The following is an 18,669-nucleotide window of genomic DNA, read 5'->3' on the forward strand; positions in this document are numbered from 1 at the left end:
GTCCAGTCACTGTCCCTCTACACTCTTTTTCAATTGTATTCTACCGTGCAGATACAACTCGAGATAGGCTGGCATGGTCGCCAATCTAACAGCAACCCCATCATGCCTATGTATTCAAACACATCCAATGCTAAAAGGGCCATCAGGTGATGGTGTATTACAGTTTACTCAGCGAGTCCATGTTGCTGTGGCAACGTGTACTGTTACACACATGTTGTGGTCAGGAACTATGGATAGAATCATAGGATCATAGAATCTCTACAAGTGCAGAAGGAGGCCATTCAGCCCATCAAGCTTGCACCAGTAACAATCCCACCCAGGCCCTATTCCCCCGTAACCCCACATATTTACCCCGCTAATCCCCCGACTCTCAGGGGCAATTTAGTATGGCCAATCTACCTAACCTATACATCTTTGGACACCAAGGATTAATTTAGCATGGCCAATCCACCTAACCTATACATCTTTGGACATTAAGGGGCAATTTAGCATGGCCAATCCACCTAACCTACACATCTTCGGACACTAAGGAGCAATTTAGCATGGCCAATCCACCTCACCTGTACATCTTTGGACACTAAGCGGTTATTTAGCATGGCCAATCCACCTAACCTATACATCTTTGGACACCAAGGATTAATTTAGCATGGCCAATCCACCTAACCTACACATCTTTGGACATTAAGGAGCAATTTAGCATGGCCAATCCACCTAGCCCGCACATCTTTGGAGTGTGGGGGGAAACCGGAGCACCCGGAGGAACCACCCCCCCCCCTCTGATGGTCAGGCTCCAATGTTCTTTCCATCACATGGCTGACCAGAAATCTCTCCTGATTTCATCATCTGCCATTGGCGTGTGTTGGAAGGATTTGCAGTTGGATAATCTACCTGCTTGGCAACACCTTCCTTGGCCCCAGTCTTTCCAGGTAACCAGTATCACTCTGGTAAATCTTCCCTGCACCCTTCTCCAAGACTTTGACATCCTTCATAAAGTGTGCTCCCCGCAATTGCACACAATTTGATGGTTGGAAAAAGTGCACACAAAGCAGTTAGTGAAACATGAAGTGTTCAGGGGGAAATGGTAGCATTGTGGTCATGTTACTGGGCTTGTCATCCAAAAAACCCTGAACTAATGCTCTGGAGAGACATGTTCAAATCCCAACATGGCACCTGAGGGGGGGGCGGCGGAGGGGGGAATTTCAATTCATCAATGCATCTGGAATCATGGGCGCAATCTTGTGGCAAGTTTGGTGGCAGAGAGCATTTAATCAGGTGGTGGATACGTCTGCTTCCCACCTCCACCCTCCTTCCCCTTGACCACTCACCTGTGCCCCTCCTCAATCCGATGCCTTGGGTGGGTGCTGTACCGGCAGCAGCCACTGCCTCCCCAGTGGCACCACTGAGTACAGAGAAGCTGATTGGCTGGCAGCTCTCCACGGAGACGTGGCTTCCACCCTGGGGTCCTTGATCCCGAGGAAAGCCAGAGACTGTCTTGTTGAGTGCCTGTCTTCCCAAAAAAGAGACAACGTGGGGCCCTGCAGGCTCCAGATGATGGCCGAGGTCTTTGCTGTCTCCACAGTATTCTGTCCCATTAAACTACCAGATTCTCATAAAAACCCATCCGGTTCACTCAATGTCCTTCAGGGGAGCAAATCTGCCATCTTTAACTGGTCTGGCTTACATGGGACTCTTAATTGCCCTTTAAAATGGCCGAGTGATCCATGGAGTTGTTGGGTGGTGGTTGGGTAATGGTATTGTCGCTAGACTAGTAATCCAGAAACCCCGGGACCCACGTTCGAATCTATTCAACCACGCATTCACCTACCCAATCCCCCTATGCCTATACTCACTAGCACGTGGCACCGGGAGCAATCCAGAGATTACAACCTTTGATGTCTTGCTTTTCAATCTGCTACTTAGCTGCCTAAAGTCTTGCTGCAGGACCTCATCCTTTTTGTGTCCTTGATTAATATATATTTTTAAAGCGAGACAGGAAAAGGAACAAGCAGTTTAAAATCACAGGAAGGTTTCACCAACATCCCAACTGTTGTCTCTCATTCCCGCTGAATTATACTTCATTTCTCGCTCTCCTTTCTTTATGTGGGTTCGAATCCCACCACGGCAGATGGTGAAATTTGAATTCAATGAAAATCTGGAATCAAAAGACTAATCGATGACCATGAAACCATTATGTAAAAACCCATCTGGTTCACTAATGTCCTTTAGGGAAGGAAATCTGCCGTCCTTACCTGGTCTGGCCTACATGTGACTCCAGAGCCACAGCAACGTGGTTGACTCTTAAATGCCCTCAGGGATGGACACTAACTGTAGCCTTGCCAGCAACACTCAGATCCCAAGAACAACTTTTTTTCAAAAGTGGCTTTTGAGGCAGAGGGCATAACATTGGTTAATAATCTTAGAACATTCCAGCTTTCCTCACATAAAGAACGGAAGGTGTGAAAGGAGGTGTAATTCAGTGGGAGAAGCAACAACTGGGATTTGGATGAGGCAAAATGGGTGGCACGGTGGCACAGTGGGTTAGCACTGCTGCCTCACAGCGCCAGGGACCCGGGTTCAAATCCGGCCTCGAGTCACTGTCTGTCTGGAGTTTGCACTTTCTCCCCGTGTCTGCGTGGGTTTCCTCCCGGGGCTCCGGTTTCCTCCCACACTCCAAAGAAGTGCGGGTTAGGTGGATTGGCCGTGCTAAAATTGATCCTAGTGTTAGGTGATTAGCAGTGTCAATATGTGGGATTATGGGAATAGCGCCTGGGTGGGATTGTGGTCGGTGCAGACTCGATGGGCCGAATGGCCTCCCTTCTGCACTGTAGGGATTCTATGATTCTATGAAACCTTTCTGTGATTTTAAATGGCCAGTTCCTTTTTCCTGTCTCATTAAAAAAAATATTAGTCAAAGACACAAGAGGCTTGAGGTCTTGCAGCAAGACATTAGGAAGCTAAGTCACAGATTGAAAAGCAGGACCTCGGAGGTTGTAATCTCTGAATTACTCCCAGTGCCACATGCTAGTGAGGATGGGAATAGGAGGATTGGGTAAATTAATGTGCGGCTGAAGAGATGGTGGAGGAGAGAGGATTTAGTTTCCTGGATCACTGGGTCTGTTTCTGGGGAAGGTGGGACCTGTACAAGTCAGACAGGTTGCACCTGAACCGGAACGGACCAACATCTTTTCGGGGAGGTTGCCAGTGCTGCTAGTGGGAGTGGGGGGGGGGGGGGGGGGAGGTGGTTAAACTAATTTGGCAGGGGGGGGGGGGGTGTTACAGTGGAGGTACAGTGGGGGGTGATGCACAGCCAAATACAGAAGAAAAACCAAGTCAGTCTGGAAGTCAGAGCAAGTACAGGCATGATGAGGCACAATGGAATATAGCAAGGCCGGACTGCATTTATCTTAATGCAAGGAGTATCATGGGTAAGGCAGACGAATTGAGGGCGTTGATGGGAGTATGATATTGCTATCACAGAGACATAGTTGAGGGAGTGGCAAGACTGGCAGCTCAATATTCCGGAGTGTAGAATCTTCCGGGGAGATGGGGCGGTGTAACAGAGGAGGCAGCGTCACAATATTGATTATGGAGTCAGGTACTGCAGTGAGGAGGGGTAATATCTTAGGCTCCTCAACTGAGACCACATGGGTAGAACTTAAAAACAAAAAGGGGGTAGTCACTTTTCTGGGTTTGTATTGTATGGAGGCAGTTCAGAGGAGGTTCACTAGATTGATTCCAGAGATGAGAGGTTTGTCGTCTCAAAATAAATTAAACAGTTTAGGCCGATACTCCCTGGAATTTAGAAGAATGAGGAGATCAAATTGAGGTGTACAAGATGATAAAAGGTATGGATAAAGTAGACGTGGAGCGGATGCTTCCTCTTGTGGGACATTCTAGGACGAGAGGTCAGAGTCTTAGGATAAGGGGCAGCAAATTTAAAACAGAGTTGAGGAGAAACTACTTCTCCCAAAGGGTTGTGAATCTGTGGAATTCGCTACCCCAAAGTGCGGTGGATGCTGGGACAGTGAGTAAATTTAAGGAGGAATTAGACAGATTTTTAATTGGGAATGGGTTGAAGGGTTATGGGGAGAAGGCAGGAAAATGGGGATGAGGAGCATATCGACCATGATCGAATGGTGGAGCGGACTCGATGGGCTGAATGGCCTAATTCTGCTCCTATGAACTTATAAGGCCCCCAAACGGTCAGGGAGAGATTGAAAAGCAGATATGTAGGCAAACTTCAGAGAAAATAATAGGGCAATGATAGTAAGGGATTTCAACTACCCCAATATCAATCGAGATCGTCAAAGTGTGAAAGGCCGAAAGGGGGCAGAATTCTTAAAGTGCATCCAGGAGAGCTTTCTGAGCCAGCACGGAGAAAGTCCCAAAAGGGAGGGGGCAGTACTGGACTTAATTTTAGGGAATGAGGCTGGGCAGGTGGTAGATGTGTCAGTGGGGGAGCATTTTGGTGATAGTGACCTTAACGCGGTAAGATTTCAGGTAGTTATGGAAAAGGACAAAGATAGGCCAGGAACATAGGTTCTGGATTGGGGGAAAAGGCCGCTTTTAATAGGATAAGACAGTGTCTGGCCAAAGTGGACTGGGAGCAGTTACTTTTAGGAAAATCCATTTCAGAACAGTGGAGTCTTTCAAAAGGAAATAGAGAGAGTACAGGGCTAACATTGTCCCGTAAAGATAAAGGATGGGACCAAGAAGTGTAGAGAACCCTAGATGTCAGGGGAAATCCAGGATTGGATAAGGAAAAAAAAGGGAGGCTTATGGTAGATACAGGGGGCTCAAAACAGGGGAAGCCCTAGAGGAATGCAGAAAGTGCAGGGGGGTATTTAAAAGAGAAATAAGGAGAGGGGTGGGGACATGATAAAACAATGGCAAGTAAATTAAAGGAAATCTCAATGTGTTTTGTAAGTATATTAAGGCCAAGAGGGTAACCAGAAAAGACTAGGGCCCATTAGGGACCAATTGGCAATGTGTGTGTGGAGTCTAAATATGTGGCTGAGGTACTAAGTGAATATTTTGCATCTGTGTTCACTATAGAGAAGGACGATGTGGGTATAAAAAGCAGGGAAGGGGACTGGGATATAATTGAACAGATTAGCACTGAGAGGGAGGAGGTGTGAGTGGTTTTAGCGGGATTAAAAGTGGACAAGTCCCCAGACCCAGATGAGATGTATCCTAGGCTGCTGTGTGAGGCAAGGGAGGAGATTGAAGGGGCTCTGACGCTAACTTTCAAATCCTATCTGGCCACAGGAGAGGTCCCAGAGGACTGGAGGATACCTTTGATATTCACAAAGGTAAGTAGGGAAAAACAAGGTAATTACAGGCCAGTGAGTCTAATATCAGTGGCAGGGGAACTATTGGAAAACAATTCTGAGGGATAGAATCAATCTCCACTTGGAGGGACAGGGATTAATCAGCGATCATCAGCATGGCTTTGTCAAGGGTAGATCATGTCTAATAAACTTGATTGAATTTCTAGAAGATGACTTTTGTGTGTAGATGAGGGCAGTGCAGTTGATGTAGTCTATATGGGCTTCAGTAAGGCTTTTGACAAAGTCCCGCATGGGAGACTGTTCAGGGTGGTAAGAACACATGGGATCCAGACTATTTGGATCCAAATTCGGCTTAGTGGCAGGAGGCAGAGGGCGATGGTTGAAAGTTGTGACTGGAAGTCTGTGTCCAGTGGAGTACAGGGGGTAGCAGAGCTGGGTCCCTTTGCTGTTAGTGCACATTAATATCTAGATGTGAGTGTGGGGAGTATGATCAGTAAGTTTGCAGATGACAAGGAAATTGGTGGTGTGCTAAACATTGAGGATGATATGGACGGGCTGGTCAGATGGGCAGAACAGAGGCAAATGGAATTTACAATTGAAAAGTATGAGGTGATGTATTTTGGGAGGACTAACAAGGCAAGGGATACACAATGAATGGTAGGAAGCTCGGAAGTGCAGAGGACCAGAGGGACCTTGGGGTGCATGTCCAAAGATTCCTGAAAGCAGCAGGACAGGTTAGACTAGATGGTTAAGAAGGCATATAGGATACTTGCCATTATTAACCAAGGCATAGAATATAAGAGCAGTGAGTTTATGATGGAGCTGTATAAAACACTCATTAGGCCACAGCTAGAGTACTGAGTGCAGTTCTGGTCACTACACTATAGGAAGAATGTGATTGCACTGGAGAGGGTGCAGAGGAGATTCTCCAGGATGCTTCCTGGGCTGGAGTGTTTCAGCTATGAAGGGAGGCTGGACAGGCTGGAGTTGTTTTCCTTGGAGCAGAGGAGGCTGCGGGGGGACCTAATTGAGGTGTACAAAATTATGAGGGACATAGGTAGGGTAGATAGGAAGGAACTTTTCCCCTTGGTGGAGGGGTCAATAACCAGGCGACAGAGATTTAAGGTTAGGGGCAGGAGATTTAGAGAGGATTTGAGGAAAAACCTCTTCACCCAGAGGGTGGTGAGAATCTGGAACTCACTGCCTGATAGGGTGGTCGAGGGGGGAACCCTCACACCATTTAAGAAACATTCAGATGAACACTTGAAATGCCATAGCATACAAGGCTACGGACCAAGCGCTGGAAAATGGGGTTAAAATAGATAGGTACTTGATGGCTGGTGCAGACCCGATGGGCCGAAGGGCTTCTCTCTGCGCTGTAAAACACCATGGGTGAGATTATACGGCTTCGCTCGTCCCAAAACCGTAAAATCCCGCGCGAGGTCAACGGACCTTTCCATGGTCAGCCCCTTGTCCGCCCCAATTCCCGTGGCGGGCGGAGGGCAAAATTCCGGCCATATGACAATATACCAAGAATATTAAATTAAGATTGTATCCTACCATCAAGAAGAACTGATCTATCGTTGTGTCCGACAGATGGAACCCACACCAAGGTTCAATGGTCTGTCTTGCCTCCAGGAACGTAATCGTAGAAAATGGGGTTTTCTCCCCGTTTCATTCTCACCAATTCATTCCCCCAATTCATTCTCACTTCTTAATGTTGTTTGACTCCTAACTGACCTCTGGAGGTTTTTGAGCGAGTCAATTTGTACCAAATTAACTGCAGGACAATCGGCTCACCACCACGTTCCTCAAGCCAACTAGAGGGGGCACAATAAATGCCAACCTTGCCAACGATGCCCCTATCCCAGGAATTAATTTTTTTAAAGAATTGATTTGGTGCTTTCCTTAAACTACACGCATTCCCAGTTCACTGCTGTCCGTTCGAGGCCACACGGAACGACAAATACATTGGTCGGAATTCTACCGGCACACCAGAATCGGGGCGGGCGAGGCTCGCAGAACGGCATTCTCCGTTGGCCTCGGGCGGGATCTTACGCCCCTCGGGGCAGGTGAGGCGGTAAAATTCCGGCGATCGAGTGAGACGGAGCGCAGTATGGCTCAATAGAGAGAGTGACTTTCTAACCAGGGGCTAAGAGAGGAAGGCGGGCTAGCACGGAGGAAGGTTCAGTGGGGCCAAATGGACTCTTTTCTGAGCTTGCAATTTTTAATGATTCCACAATTAAAACTCAATTTGCCCAATTAAGGCACATTAACTTTGCTGAAAAGTCCCAGTTAACCTGGGACAGAAACGACACAGATCGTTGCATCCCCTGGACATTGTTGTTAAGATCAAACGTAAATAACAGATAGGAATGCAAAAGGACAACAGTTAAGAAACAACTCCGAGTAACGTTAAGTGGAAGAAGCCACAGTCTGAATTACTTGTTAACGGGGAAAAGAAAACACAGGACACGAAAACCACATTATTTCACCTCCCTCTCCTGCCACGACCCACCATCCCAACCTGGGACATCTCCGCGCTTTCAGTGTGTGTTAACAGTTGGGAAGCCCAGGCTGTAATCTGTTCCATTTACAATAGCATGGCAGTAAAGAGAGTTTTCCCATCTCAACTCTGCTCTTGGCCCAGTACAGGTACTTGGACTCCAGAGATGGAGATACGGAAGGACTATAGCATCTCCCCTCACAGACCGTAAAGACTTCTATTTCCAAGGTAAATGGCCCCAAAAATGAAACCTTATATTTTGGAGGTCCGGAGTTGTGATGGGCCCCGAGTGTATTTTCGGGGTCTTGTTTCCATTCAAATCACAGGGGAACTCAGTGACGTAAACACCACCAAACATGGGAAATGGCTGTCGATATTGGGGTGCAGAAACCTCCCCTTACCCACTGTTTGTGTGAGCAACACCGGCCCTCACCAAACACCTTGACAGCATCCCCATAATGAGGGGAACGTTGGGTTATCGAGAGACCTTCATTTGCTCCATGGCAGTGGACTCACTGCCGAGTGACTCCGTTACTGAGGGTGAACTCATTTCCGTTGCACTGTGGCCATTCTGCCTGCACCCCCAAAAGCCTGCCAAGTTTGGGGAGGGGTTCAGTTTGTCTGCTCCTCCTATGTGTTTGCAGTTGCAGTGTGTCTGCTGTCAAAGGGAGGTGCAGATCGAGGAGGTGCAGATCGAATATGCACAGCAAGTCGTGGAAAAGCATCATTGAAGTACATTTCGGGGGGGACACCAAACCTGCCCCCTTTCGGGAACATGGGCATGGCCACCTGCTGGAACGGCTATGACGGAATGGATTCCAGGATTTAACTTTGCTCCGTGTACGGCACCCGCACCAGGAGGGCACGGAACCTGCCAGCTGGGACCCCAGCTAAAGAAACACACATTTCCCTGGGAGATGGAGGAGGGTAAGTGGACACCAAAGAGTCAAAAGACCAGGAAAATGATTCAAAGGCTGAAACATCCCTTGGCTCCGCCCGAGAGTTCACTCCAGTTGCCTCGGCGACGATCAGGACCTCCCAAATTGATCGTTCACAAGCTAGAAAATCACGACTGGTCATAAATAAGGAGACTTAATAGGCTTAAAGATCAGTGACCTCACCTTGACCTCACCTTGTCCTGGTGGTGCGATGTTGTCGTGAGGATTACACCCAAGCAGAATGTTTGACACAGGTTTTTAACCCAGATAGTGAAAATCCCAGTGTTTAAACCATTGTTGGACCAATACCAGCCCCGGGACTGAAGTCACTTGAGGGGCCACTGGGAATGGGTAATATATTCCAATTTCCAATGGGGGCTACTTTCCAAGAATGAATTACAAAACGAAAACCCACTCTGACCCGTACAACTACAGATTTCCAAATGGGGGTTAGGTACCAGAGAGAGGATGGTGAGGTTTACAATATTGTGACCACTGGTTGGCGTAGTTGGTCACTACGGTGGAAATAATGGCAGCAAATTGGTGATGGCGCGTAAAGGGGATTCCCCAGAAGTTTACTGATGTAACATTAAAACAGAAAACCTTCCGAAGCAGAGAACTGCTTCCAATGTACAACGCTCTGTCAGATGCTGTTCCATCTCTTTATAACCTTTCAGTTGGCTGTAGATATCACTGAAGGGAAATCTTTTACATATAAAGAGACAGCCAGCTTGTTTTTGCTTTGTGCCATGAACTCAGTGACCCTTCACGCTCATCGCAGTTAGAAACCTTAGAAGAACCAGGAAAGATTGGATACCATAAACATGGGTGCCTGTGATGGCCGGCTGGGCGGACTCGGTGATGGTGATGGTTGGGGGAGCGGCGCTGGTTGTTGCGGCGGCGGTGGTGGTGGTTGAGGTGGTAGTTGAGGTGGTGGTGATTGCGGCAGGAGTGGTTGGCACGGGTACAATTCTCAACACGACTAAGAGGAGGGAAGAAAAAGACAACACAAATGAACCACCCTAACCCGGGTGGATGCAACAAGGCATTGGCCGAAATCCCTACCACCTCGCGCACCCCGATTCCAGGGCAGGCGAGGTTCCCAGAACGGAATGGCCGTCGGCCTCGGGCTGGATTTTATGATCTCGCCCGAGGGAAGGTGTAAAATCCCGCCTATTGAATCTTTGCAGTGTTCTATCCCTCCCCTGACAATGCACTGATGGTTCTTAACAACCTCTTCAAAGACATATGGACGGTTTAACCGGAGCCTGTCCAGTTCAGCGCTGCAATATATTGGAGTGCCAATGGGGAGGCAAGGTGGCACGGTGGTTAGCACTGCTGCCTCACAGCGCCAGGGACCCAGGTTCAATTCCCGACTTGGGTCACTGTCTGTGTGGAGTTTGCACGTTCTCCCCGTGTCTGCGTGGGTTTCCTCCGGGTGCTCCGGTTTCCTTCCACGGTCCAAAAGACGTGCTGGTTAGGTGCATTGGCCGTGCTAAGTTCTCCCTCAGTGTCCCCGAACAGACTCCAGAGTGTGGCGACTAGGGGAATTTTCACAGTAACTTCATTGCGGTGTTAATGTAAGCCTACTTGTGACTAATAAGTTGGGGGGAGTGTGGGAATGGTTGGCGGGGGTGGGGTAGTGATATTAATTGGAGACCATAAGCCCCGGGTTTACTCCAGGGCTTTGCTAGACTCCAACTGTAGCACCTTGGTTCTGTCGGCTGCTCGGTTGCAGTTGCCGTGGGGGACACTTTGGGCGGAATTTCCCCATCCCGCCTGCCACAGGAATCGTAGCGGGCGGGAGGCGGACCATGCAAAGGTCCGTTGTCCTTGGGTGGGATTTTTCGGTCTTGGGGTGGGCAAGGGCCAGAAGATCCCACCCTTTGGTAAGAACATGTGCCATGACCAGATTGAAACACTATCTTCAGTGTGTTTGGTGCGATCTACTATGTTCTTTTGTTGGGGGCAGCGAAGTGCGGTGGGGGAGGGGGGGGTGATTTTCTTCCTTTCACAAACAGAATGTGAAGCGATAGAATCCCTACAGTGCAGAACAGGCCATGCGGCCCATCTCTGACAGAGAATTTTACCCAGGCCCTCTCCCCCTGCCTATTGCTGTAGCCCCACCTGTTTACCTCACTAATTCCCCTAACCTACACATCTTGGGACACTAAGGGGCAATTTAGCACGGCCAATACACCTAACCCGCACATCATTGGACTGTGGGAGGAAACCGGAGCACCCGGAGGAAACCCACGCAGACACGGGGAGAATGTGCAAACTCCGCACAGACAGTCACCCAAGGCCAGAATCGAACCTGGGTCCCTGATAATGTGAGGCAGCGGTCCAAACATTGTGCCACCATGCCACCCTTACAATACTCACAAAGGACGAAGATGGGACATTTGTGGCCAAGCTCTGAGAATCGCTTACCTCAGGAATGGCAGCTGGAAGTTAGAGTTGTCAACTTTGATTGGGTGTCTATCGAGAGGTTTCAGATTAGGATTCCCCACCTCGAAGCATCCCCTGGTGCTATTGGTCCATGCACCAGGTGTGCTGTCTTTCCCCAGTCAATTAGAAAGGTTTGTTATGCAATTGGGATGAATCTTGACTTTCAGTTAACCCCCCCCCCCTAACCCTCTCCAATACTTCTATATTGGATAAATATGTTTTGTTAAGGTTGCTAACACATTCTCCTCAGGTCTTGCACACAACCTTTTCCGGAGATTATAATATTAAATTCCTGGAGGCCCCAGGGCAATTCTGGAGGGTTAACAACCTCGGTTGCGTGTTCCTGTGTGGGGATTCTGAGGTGGACTGCGCGGGGGAAGCAAATCAAACTGGTGTTAGGAGAGCCCTGGGTCACACGATAACATTGAATAAGGGAGAGACCTGGAACCAGTTCACAGGGTGAGACCTCAATGCGTGTGCAAGGCACTCTTACAGTACATCCGCTGGTCTAAACATCGTGCTAGTGGTTCCATCTGAACAACATGCCATCCAATTTGATTACCGAACCAGTTGGTCCAGAACCATCATTGCATCAACAAACTTCTCATAAGCAGGAGGTCTGTAACCACAGACTGTAAAAGTTTTTTTTAAAGAGACAGCATCCTTTGCAAGACTCCAAATAGATTAGATTGTCCGCTCATGATTAAGTGGCTTCAGCCTTGATATAAAATGAACTTGGTTCAGCAATAGTAAGGTGGAGGAAAAACATCACCTTAAATAAAACCAATGGTAAAGATTTAACAAGCCCTTCTCTCTTTTTTAGAATCAACTTTACAACTTCTAAGATATGTCTTTTTAAATTAAACGCTCTGGTCAAATTTTGAAAACATTCCTGTTTAAAGTTGTAATGATCACCTCCCTCTCTGGAGTTTTTACAAAGGATGCACTGTCCCTTCAACATTTATTTCAATCCCATCAGAACATCGTTCACATCTTACAAACATCAGTCACCAGTAACGTTGTGGCTGAATTTACAAATCGCGAACATGCAGCTGACAAGGCCGATATGAATGAGGCAGGGGGTGGGAGGTAGCATTGAGCAAACCAAGCAAAAGTTTACAAAGATTTTCCTAAAACGCCAGGTCATTCCACAACCAGGTTTCTGCATGCTTCAGCTCCAAGCCAGTCTCTCATTTCACCCAGTTAGTCTTTTAAAACTGGACAGGTTGCAACCAGCTCCTGCACTATTGCCAAGACCCATTGTGTATGTACAGACACACACACACATACTCACACACGCACACAACACACAAACACACACACATGCACAGAACACACAAACATATGCACTCACAAACACACAGCACACACACAAAACACACACACACAAACCCACGCGCACAAACACAACACACATGACACACAAACTTACACACAAACTCACACACACAACACACAAACACACACACATGCACAGAACACACAAACACACTCACACACACACACTCACAAACACACGCACACACACACTCACAAACACACACACACTCACAAACACATACACACACACACAACACACATATGACACACAAACTTACACACACTCAAACACACACACGCTCACAAACACATGCGCACACACAAACACACACACAACACACACGACACACAAACTTACACACAACTCACACACACAGCACAAACACACGCACACACGTGCAATCACACACACAACACACATACATGCACACACAACACAGAAACATGCACAAATGGACTCACACGCACATACTTGCACACACATAACCACACACCCCACGCACACACATGCACAAACATACATGCATACACATACAATACACAAACACACACATAACACACACAAACAGACACACATGCACACACTACACACACTCACATGCATACACCATGCACACACACACTCACACACAACACATGTGCACACACACAACATACACACAGGTGCACACATCACATACACACAGATTCATGCATGGAATAAAGAAGCCAAACCTTTCACAAGCCAGAGGAAACGTAGCTTCTGGTTTCTCAGACACAGCAGAGTAAATCTATCCAGTTTTTGTTGTGGTTCCCAAATGCTGTTCCTCTCTGCCTGGACCTTTATGTTGGGGATGCTGTGACGCTTTTGCAACAGATATAAATTCTTACAACTACTTGTTGGATACAAAGTCCAGCTTGTCTCACAGATTGACAAGCCTCTGAACAGCTTTTTCTGATTTCACTGGAACACACTGTCACTGCAAACTTTTTGTACCTTTCCAGAAAAAAATACTGCTCGGCTTCATACAATTGCGGTTTGTCACAACAGGACAATGTTAATGTTCAATCCTATTACACACACGCACACACACTGACACACGAGTGCATGTGTGCGCATGTGTGTGTGAGAGTATGTGTGTGTGTGTGTGTGTAACACACTGGGATGTAACGCATGGTATGTAACACACGCATGATATGTGTGTGTAACACACACAGACACACACACACGCACACACACATACTCATACACGCAGACACACTCACACACACTCACAGACATACACACACACACGCACACACACACATACGCAACCACACACACACACACACTCACACACGCGCACACTCACAGACATACACGCACACACACTCATACTCGCACACACGCCCACACACGCGCACACACATACTCACACGCGCACACACACACTCACACGCGCACACACACACACAATTTTCCTTCATTTTACCTGCCAATGTTTTTCATGCCCTCTCTTTGCTCTCCTAATTTCTCTTTGAAGGACCACCCCCCCTGCATTTTCTATACCCTTCTATGGCATCCACTGTTCACAGCCCCCATAACCTCTCTTTTACCCAATCCTGTGTATCCCCTGACATCCAGGGTTCTCTGGATTATTTGGTGCCACCCTTTATCTTTACGAGAACATGTTGGCTTTGTACTCTCTCTATTTCCTTGTTGAAGACTCCTACCTCACTGACGTGGATTTTCGTACCGGTAGGTGTTTCCAGTCCACTTTGGCCCTATCGTCACTATTGGCCTTCCGACCTGCCTGGCTTCGTCCTCTAAAATTAGATCCAGTATTATCCGCTCTCTTGGAGACCTCCTCCGAGCAGCTCAAAAAGCTCTCCTGGATGCACTTTAAGAAATCCGCCCCCTCTAAACCTTTCACTCTTTCACTATCTCAATTAATATTGGGGAATTTGAAATCCCCTACTTTGTGGGTGACATGGTGACATAGTGGTTAGCACTGCTGCCTCATGGTGCCAGGGACCCGGGTTCGATTCCCGGCTTGGGTCACTGTCCGTGTGGAGTTTGCACGTTCTCCCCGTGTCTGCATAGGTTTCCTCCAAGTCCTCCCGGAAAGATGTGCTGGTTAGGTGGATTGGCCATGCTAACTTCACTATTAGTGTCGGGGGATTAGTGTGGGGCAAATACGTTGGGTTTTGGGGATAGGGCCTGGTTGGGATTGTTGTCAGTACAGTCTCGATGGGCTGAATGGCCTCCCTCTGCACTGTAGGGATTCTATTTGCTCAGCATTAAGGGGAATTTGTGATACAGAGGCTAACTTCAGTTGTGGGGAAGGGGGTAAATTAGTTTATTATCCTATTATTTTTCACTTCTCTGAAGTTTGCCTACATATCTGCTGTTGTATCTCTCCTTGACTGTTTGGGGCCTATAATACAATCCAACAAAGTGACTGCCCCCTTTCTATTTTTAAGTTCTACCCATGTGGCCTCAATTGAGAAGCCTAGGCTATTACCCCTCCTCACTGCAGTACCTGACTCCATTATCAATATTGCAACACCACCTCCTCTGTTACACTGCCCCATCTCCCCGGAAGATTCTATACTCCGGAATATTGAGCTGCCACTCCCTCAACTATGTCTCTGTGATAGCAATATCATACTCCCACTAGTTAATCAACACCCTCAATTCATCTGCCTTACTCACAAGCCTCCTTGCAGTCCAGCCATGCTATATTACCTTGTGCCTGTATTTGCTCTGCCTTCCAGACTGACTTGGTTTTTCTTCTGTATTTGACTGCATCACCTCCTACTGTACCTCCATATAACCCAACCCCCTACCAAATTAGTTTAACCCCCTCCCAGCAGCACTAGACCACCTCCCCGCAAGGATGTTGGTCCCGTTCCGGTTCAGGTGCAACCTGTCCGACTCGAACAGGTCCCACCTTCCCCAGAAACAGACCCAGTGATCCAGGAAACTAAATCCTCCCTCCTCCACCTTCTCTTCAGTCATGCATTAATCTACTCAATCCTCCTATTCCCATACTCACTAGCACGTGGTACGGGGAGTAATCCAGAGATTACAACCTCCGAGATCCTGCTTTTCAATCTACTACTTAGCTCCCTAATGTCTTGTTGCAGGATCTCATGCCTCTTTCTAATGGTGTTGTTGGTACCGATGTGAACCGTTCACAGGGCATTTTCACAGTAACTTCATTGTAGTGTTATGTGACTGATGTGACTTGTGACTAATAAATAAACTTTTACTTTTACTTTTCCTCTTTCAGAATGCCCTTCAACCGTTCAAATACATCTTTGATCCTGGTAGCAAGGCTTCTCGTAGAAACACCTGTCTGCACCCTCTCACCGTGGAGTCTTCTATCACTATTGCTCTTCCACTCTTATTCCTCCCTCCTTGTGCAGGTGAACCCCCCCCCCCCCCTCCCCACAGAGCCATGGCTCTGGCTGCGCTCCCCAAAGGAACCGTCACTCCCAACCGTTTTCCAACATAGAATCACTGTTCTTGAGAGAGGTGCACTCTGGGACTTTCCTGACCACCTGCCGCCCCCGCCCAGACATGGTGGTCACCTGGTCCCTCTCTGACTGCACTTCCTCAAGCTGCGCGGTGACCGCGTCTGAAAACTCACTGTCCACGAACCTCTCAGCCTCGTCTCAAGCCGACACTCGAACTCAAAAACCCGGCCCTCAAGCTGGTCAAGCCACTGGCACTTGCTGCACGCTTACTGATCGTACCTCCTACTTTCATGTCTAGATCATTAGTGTACACCACAAACTGCAAGGGACCCAGCACCGATCTGGTCCCCTCGACTGCACGGCGTGTCTATGAATCCCCACATGCTGCAAGCTGTGCAAAACACAGGACTGAGATCCCCAGTCAGACTTGTACACAAAGAACAATACAGCACAGGAACAGGCCCTTCGGCCCTCCAAGCCCGCGCCGCTCCCTGGTCCAAACTAGACCATTCTTTTGTATCCCTCCATTCCCACTCCGTTCATGTGGCTATCTAGATAAGTCTTAAACGTTCCCAGTGTGTCTGCCTCCACCACCTTGCCCGGCAGCGCATTCCAGGCCTCCACCACCCTCTGTGTAAAATACGTCCTTCTGATATCCGTGTTAAACCTCCCCCCCTTCACCTTGAACCTCTGACCCCTTGTGAACGTCACCACCGACCTGGAAAAAAGCTTCCCACCGTTCACCCTATCTATGCCTTTCATAATTTGATACACCTCTATTAGGTCTCCCCTCATCCTCTGTCTTTCCAGTGAGAACAACCCCAGTTTACACAATCTCTCCTCATAACTAAGCCCCTCCATACCAGGCAACATCCTGGTAAACCTCCTCTGCACTCTCTCTAAAGCCTCCATGTCCTTCTGGTAGTGTGACGACCAGAACTGGACGCAGTATTCCAAATGCGGCCGAACCAACGTTCTATGCATCTGCAACATCAGACCCCAACTTTTATACTCTTAAAACCTCTGGCTTAATCTGCGTTATCAAGCCTATATTTGGCACTCTGAAACATCTTTCACGTTTCTTGGTGTTCCCGTGGGATCCTAAGATGATTAACCAATTCCTGATGTGATTATGAAAGCTCTTAGAGATCTAACCCACTGTCTCCATTTTCCAGCTTGAACTTGGCTTGTCCCAGTGGGTGCTACATTTTCTATTCTGCTCTTGACTATCCTAGGGGTTCCCAGTTATCTAGTTCATTCTTGATTTGCTGTTCTGATTCTAAGTTGTGCATCTCGCTCCCAGTTTCATTGTTGAGATGGTCCTTGGTATTCCATTGGCTCCTAAGATGCCCAGAATTTTAAAAAATTAATTCGTGGGACATGGGCGTCACTGGCTGGCCAGCATTTATTGCCCATTCCCAGTTGTCCCTGTTCAGAGGATGGGTGAGAGTCAATCACATTGCTGTGGCTCTGGAATCACATGTAGGCCAGACCGGGTAAGGATGGCAGATTTCCTTCTCTAAAGGACATTAGTGAACCAGATGGGTTTTTCTGACAATCAACAATGGTTTCACGGTCATCAGTAGATTCTTAATTCCAGAAATTTCTTATTGAATTCAAATTTCACTGTCTGCCGTGGCGAGATTCGAACCCAGGTCCCCAGAACATTAGCTGAGTTTCTGGATTAATAGTCGAGAGATAATACCACAAGGCCATCACCTCCTCTGTACCGTGTACATTTCTCTTGGCCTTGACACATCTGTGGGATTGTGAGCTCTGCATCACAGTCCTGAGAAGAATGATGAGTATGTCAGTCAGTTGTGAGGTCTGAATTCATTCCAAGGATCTACTTTGTGAGCTAACGTGGTCCTGTCTTCTCTCTCTGCGTTAGCTGTGAATGTGTGGCTTTGTGCGGCAATAACAGATTAGTAATGTTTACAAGTCTACATCCATTACCTGATTCCTGTCCTTGGACAATGCTTAGCTGAGAAACATCTTGACTATCACAATATTAGGGGAGGTGGGATCTGCCTTTTAATCAACACCTGGTGGTGCCTAGACATAGCAACACTGGCGAGTTTTTGTTCCCTGGGCCTAGAATACCCGACGCTAAAATACCACCCTTACTACCTTCTGCGGGAGTTCACCTCTGTTTTCCTGACAGCTATTACATCCCACCCCATGCAGACATGAAGACCGCGTTGGATGAAATATACACCACAACAAATAGCCTTGAGACAAAACATCCCGAGGCCTTGTTCATCGTGGCCGGGGACTTCAATCAGGCCAAGCTCAAGAGCGTACTATCGAGTTACCACCAACACGTCTCCTGCTCCACCAGAGGCCCAAACATCCCAGACCACTGCTACACAAATATCAAACATGCCTACCGCTCTATCGCCTGCCCACACTTTGGCAAATCAGACCACAAGGCTGTGCACCTGCTCCCGGCTTACAGTCAAAAACTGAAGCGGGAGAATCCATCAAAGAGAGTCGTGGAATGTTGGTCTGAGGAATCGGATGATCTCCTACGGGGCTGCTTGGAGTCAGTGGACTGGTCAGTATTTAAAAACTCTGCGACCAGCCTGAACAAGTACGCCACTACAGTAACTGACTTCATTAGTAAGTGTGCAGAAGACCGTGTGCCAAAGAAGCAAATCCGTGTGTTTCCCAACCGGAAACCATGGATGAACAGGGATATCAAAGGTTGCTGGAGTCCAGG

The 18,669-nt window shown here is 47.8% G+C and overlaps 1 protein-coding gene across 1 annotated transcript in view; it reads right to left on the reverse strand.

Annotated features, from left to right (window-relative positions):
- nfasca (neurofascin homolog (chicken) a) overlaps nt 1-18,669 on the reverse strand; it is a 279,787-nt gene that overhangs the window by 26,947 nt on the left and 234,171 nt on the right. The window lies entirely within an intron of this gene.

Source organism: Mustelus asterias, chromosome 25 (assembly GCF_964213995.1).
Source record: "Mustelus asterias chromosome 25, sMusAst1.hap1.1, whole genome shotgun sequence".
NCBI lineage: Eukaryota > Metazoa > Chordata > Chondrichthyes > Carcharhiniformes > Triakidae > Mustelus > Mustelus asterias.